At 41.7% G+C, this 5,523-nt stretch overlaps 1 protein-coding gene across 2 annotated transcripts in view; it reads right to left on the reverse strand.

The window, feature by feature from the left end:
* ARL9 (ADP ribosylation factor like GTPase 9) overlaps positions 1 to 5,384 on the reverse strand; it is a 31,475-nt gene extending 26,091 nt beyond the window's left edge. For both annotated transcript variants that reach the window (XR_006101919.1, XM_042449322.1), the window contains exon 1: positions 3,159 to 5,384. The gene's annotated coding sequence lies outside the window, so the exon portion shown is untranslated. The remainder of the gene's footprint in view (positions 1 to 3,158) is intronic.
* Positions 5,385 to 5,523: the final 139 nt, after the last annotated feature.

Consider the following 5,523-nt stretch of genomic DNA (forward strand, 5'->3'; position numbering starts at 1 on the left):
GATCAAGTTCTTGAGACTGTTGGCAAAACATTTCTTCCAACTGGCGTGAGATGCAGCCCGTTGTTGCAGAGTCCCTCCTCATGGAACGCAGCCATGATCGAAGAATCCAAATCCTTCTCGGCGGCACATCTGCGAAGCCAGTTGTTCACATCCGCGATTTTCCTCTCCCTTCCTGCCATGCCCTTCAACTGGCAGAAGACGAGATGACAACCTGTACATCCATTCCTTTCAGCTTCCTACCACAGCGCCTCGTAATCCCTTTTGATGTTCTGAATGCTGTGTCTTGCAGTTCATTAGTTCCCACGTGGACCAAAAGGAAGGGGTATTGGTCAGTAGGCTTGACCAGTCTTGTCAGCCTCTCTGTCACATCACGGATCTTTGCACCTCAAGACATCTTGTCAGGCCTACAAATCACTGCTGCTCTGTACCCCTGAGCAAGGAGTCCCCACTACGACCACACGCCTCCTCCGAGGCTTAGCGCGACTGTTCCCTCGGGTGGGACTCTCAGGCTCCCCTGCTCTGTCCCTGGAAGTCTGTCCATGCTGCTCTTCTTCATCCTCCTTGATAAGGGAGGCTTCAATCGATTCTCTAGCTGCAAACTCCCCGAACATTCCTTCTTGGCTTACTCTCTCTTTGTGACATTCCTCCAGCTGTCTGCCTCCTGTGTTTGGCAAGTGACCTCTTCCACCCTAGCATCTTCCTCTCGTCGGTGGTACTCATCCAAGATGGTTAGTTCTACTGTGTCCAGAAAATCCTTTGTTCCCTATAAATGCTGAATGTTGCTACTCCCTAATATGCTGAAGTGTAGCTACCATGTTGGCCAATAAGTCTGGGATTCTGGGAGCTGAAGTCCAAAATCCTTTAAAGGGACAGTTTGGGTGGGAACACTGTAGGATCTTTGAGACTAACTTTCAGCGCCTCAAAGGTGCTATACAGCATCTCTCTACATACTCATTCTACAGACTAACAAGGTTTCTCTTTGATATACACTGATCCCTCCATATTTGTGGCTTTGATATTTGCGGCTTTGATTACTCAACAGATTTTATTAATATGTTCTCTCTAGGATATCTAGGTCCTCCAGGGCAACTCTATGGTCAACTCTTAAAGGTTGCACTGAAGACCTCCAGATTCCTAGAGACCCCTGATGGGCGAGTAGTTAAATGCCTGCACTGCAGCACTCACTCGAGACCATAAGGTTGCAAGTTCTACATACCAGCGAAAGGTCAGGGGCAACTCAGGCTTGCATCCTTCCAAGGAGTTGCTAAAATGAGTACCCAGATTGTTTGGGGCAATTAGCCTACAGTTATAAACAGCTTAGACAAACTAGTTCGGTATGAGCAGTATATAAATGAAGCTGTTGTTTTGTTTGCTCCAGTGCAGTTCTTGGTCAGTGTCTGTTGGACGTTGACCACAGAGTTGCACTTTAGGACGTACAGAGGTGTCCTCTCAGTAAAAACATGGTGTTTCTGTTATTTGCAGTTTCTTCCACAATCATGGGGGTCTTGTGACCCTAACCCTAGCAAATATGGAGGGACAAGGTTACGTGTACATAATCTAAAGTTGGAAGTGACCTCAAAGACCTTCAGTCCAAAACCCTTCACATGCAGGACTCACAACACAAGCACACAGATGGCCACCCAACCTCTTTTAAAGACCTTCAAGGAAGGAGCCTCCACTACACTCCGAGGAAGGACTGTGTTCCACTGCCAACAGCCCTTACTGTCAGGAAGTTCCTCCTAATGTTGAGGTGAAATCTCTTTTCCTCAACTTGGATCCATTGTTCTGGTCCTGTTCTCTGGAGCAGCAGAAACAAAGCTTGCTCCCTCCTCAATATGACATCCCTTCAAATACTTAACAAAGAAAAAAAAAAATCCACAGAATGTAGTATTTTATTGGCCAACCACAATACAGCAAAGCTCCCTGGCTTCTTTTAGAGTCCCAGGCTGCATAAGCAGAAACTGCGACTCTTTCCTAAACTATCCCTCAAAAGCAAAGCCATTCATTCTATAACAAGGTACTCAGACACAGCTGTCCTCAAACACTAGCGGCAAATGAAGAGAACACAGGAATCCCAGTTCTTTGGCTCCCCTGAATTGTAGTTTTATTTTGAAAAAGCCCATTCCCAGACTCCTGCAACTTCCACCTCTTTCCATCATCCATGCCCTGACAGAAACTGAGCAAGAGGCTGAAAATTCACAGAAGAAAAGCCTGTGGAATTTGGTGACAAACAGAAGGTATGTCTTAACAAATCACAAGAAACAATAGCAAAAAGAATATCAAGTTAATAGGAAAGGACTCAATTTTCCTGATTTCAAGAAAACACTCATCTTTGCTTTTTTTTTTCCTGCACTCTCCTGTCAAGTTTATTTCCACTTCCTCCTCATTTCTACCAAGAATTGTAATCAAAAATCCTAGTAATTTGCTCTTTTCGTTCCTTATAATTGACCTACTCTTCTGTTCCCCAAATAAAACTTCAAACAGTTAATTTTTTTAGAGGAGCCTGAAGCACCATAAAAATTAACATCCTTTATTCTTTTGACATGTAATTGTTTTTAATATTGTAATAATGTAATTCTGTTTTAATGTACCATTTCTGTATACTTTTAATTGTACCGTTTTTATCTTGTAAGCTGCTCTGGTCCCAGTTTTGGGGAAAGAGAAGGTACAAATAAATATACTACTACTAGTACTACTACCAACACCACCACTACATGGAAGAGAAAGTATAAAATTACAATGCTGAATCTCCTTTTTTTAAAAAGCCTTTTAAAAGGGGGTTCAGCATTTGTTATTTTATATTTTCTCTTCCATGTATTATTAACCCCCCTTAAAAAAGCCTTGACTTCTAGTGGTGGCAATGGTAGCCTTCAAAATAAATTGAGCAATTTTGAAGGTGGCATCTCCTAGTCTTCCATTGCCCCCCTTACCCCACAACAGCCACAGTGTTTTAGGGTGGTGCACCCCATATCCTCCTGCCAACCCCCCCTCCAAAAAAAAAAACAACACTGCAGGGAAATCAAAGGCAAGAAGTCTTTAGGAAGCACCACTTCAAGGCAGCCTGACAAAACATATGTAAAGTATAAATGAGACACACCAATGGCATTACAATAAACAAAACAACCCCTCACAGAGTTGTTGAAAGCAAAACTACTTACCAGTTTATGATTTTAAATGTGGGTTTCCATGCCTAGTGGCATTAAGGGCTTGTTGTTTAAAGACAAACTCCTATTCTATCAGTCCCACAAATTATTGGTTGTGTGCCTTCAAGCAATTTCTGACTTACGGCAACCCTAAAGAAAACCTAGCACAGGGTTTTTTCAGCAAGATTTGTTCAGAGTAGGTTTGCCATTGCTTTCCCCTGAGGCCGAGGGAGCGTGAGTAGCCCAAGGTCACCCAGCGGGTTTTCATGGCCGAGTGGGGATGTTAACCCTTGTCTCCAGAGTCATAGTTCAACACTCAAATGCTGCCTCAAATTTCACAGGAAAGAATTCTCAAATGTTGGCTGCTGTTGGCCTGCTGGCTGTTCAACAAAATATGCTCCAAGCTCACCATTTTCTTGTCCAGCATAACTGGTTTCTTAGGAACCATCTCTCCCACCTTGGTGATATCTGATGTGGGGAAGCAGGGAGCAATTTTATGACTTATGGATTTGCAGCACCTTTACTGGTTTATTACCTGCTGCAGGCTATGCTACCAAAGAAAAGAATGACACTTTGGCAAAGCACTCTTCTCCTTTACCAATTCAGAAGGTATAGGAGACTGGAGATGGATCCGAATAGAAAAAGCTAATGGCCTGTATGTTTGTGGCCTCTACAATTAAAATTCGTTTTATGCTGCTAGATTTTGATTTGGTTGGTAAGAGAGGTATAAGCAAGCCACTGCCCCATCTGCTCTACTTCACAGCCCATCTATTTTTGTCTTTATAATGGCTCTTTTATATTTGGAGCATCTGTTTCCCCTGCTAATCATGTATAAAATTATACAGTCTTAAATGTGGACAGAAAGGCAGCCCTCTGCCCCAGCCTTCAAAATCCTTTGTCATGGTTTCAGCATAGAGATTGAATAGATGAGAAGCTGTACTCTTTCTTGGCATGAACAAATGAAACCACTTCAGTGCCATCCCTTCCACTTCTCTCTGGAATTTGCCAGGAACAGCACTAAATATAACAGATTTATAGAAAGAAACATGACACTGCAGTTTATCGATGTTCAAAAGGTTACAATAGACACTGACTAGTGAAAATTATCTGAAAGCAAAGGTGCCGACAAGGTCAAGATCCGAGCTGCAATAAATTATTTCACTCAAGTTCTTCTCTAAATGTTGGTGTCAAATGTTTGTATCTGAAATCAACCTCCAAGAACATTTTATTTCCACCTGCATTTAATCTTGCAACGTGTGAAGGGTGGAATGTGATGGTATTTAGTATGCAAAAACTGATGGTTTAGAGACTGAAATCTGACACACTCAATTTTTTTATTTAAAAAAATCTAAGTTATGGCACCAGCATTCACATGAGGAAAGTTGAATGTCCATGTCAAAATTTAATTGAGATTACGTGTGGCATAATTTGAAATGGGGTATGTAAAATTTCAATTCATCTTTAACAATGACATGTCCAATATTTATCAGTAGTTGTTAGAGATGCTTATACAGTTCAAGGAAAAGTTTACTAAAATGTCCATATGATTAAAGTTATTGTGTCCTACTATATGCTAACTAGAGGACAGTGGGGCGGGGGAGGGGGGGTTCTGTTGACAAAATTGCATTAAAGGAAAATCACTTCTGCATTCTATGTAGGTGGCCCTAAGCATATTAGGACAGCAAAAAAAAACCTGTTCTCTGTGTGTAGAAAATGGAAGGAACAACCATCAGTTTCCATGGGAAAAATAGATCTCCTGCTCACTTCCCCAGGCATAAATTATATGTTGCCCAAATAACTTGAGAGTAGAAATTGCTGTCAATATGTTGTGAACTGGGTTCAAATCATTTCTCTTTAGGCAGAAATCAGAGCTTACAGAGCAATGACATTTGGCATTTCTTGTCTCTTCATGCAACAGCATTGTTATTTGTAAATTCACATACTTCACTCTTCAAAAGCATCTATATTGAGGTTTTGGTATAATATGGAATTTTATATGTCATTTTGATCAGTTACACTGAAAAACTGTAAACGACACAACATTTTCAACTGCTGCCACCCAGCAGGAAAGTCTAAAAGGGGCAATTTCACAGTATTAGTCCACTTTACATTGCCCTGTGATGAACTAACACAGCATGAAACAGAGCTAACCAGAGTGTCCAGTAGTGACTGTTAACCAAGAAATTAGAGAACTGGTCAACAGCCAACACTAAGTGCAAGTGGTAGCACAATGACTGCAATGCAGAACATTCCTTTGAGATGTGGGCCCTTGCAGATGAAAATGCGGCGCCACCACCCATAAACACTGGTACAGAAGGCAGAAAAAACATCCCTGTTATCACTAGTGTGCAGACACATTTTTGAACAAGTCACATTCACC

Source organism: Sceloporus undulatus, chromosome 2 (assembly GCF_019175285.1).
Source record: "Sceloporus undulatus isolate JIND9_A2432 ecotype Alabama chromosome 2, SceUnd_v1.1, whole genome shotgun sequence".
Classification (NCBI taxonomy): domain Eukaryota; kingdom Metazoa; phylum Chordata; class Lepidosauria; order Squamata; family Phrynosomatidae; genus Sceloporus; species Sceloporus undulatus.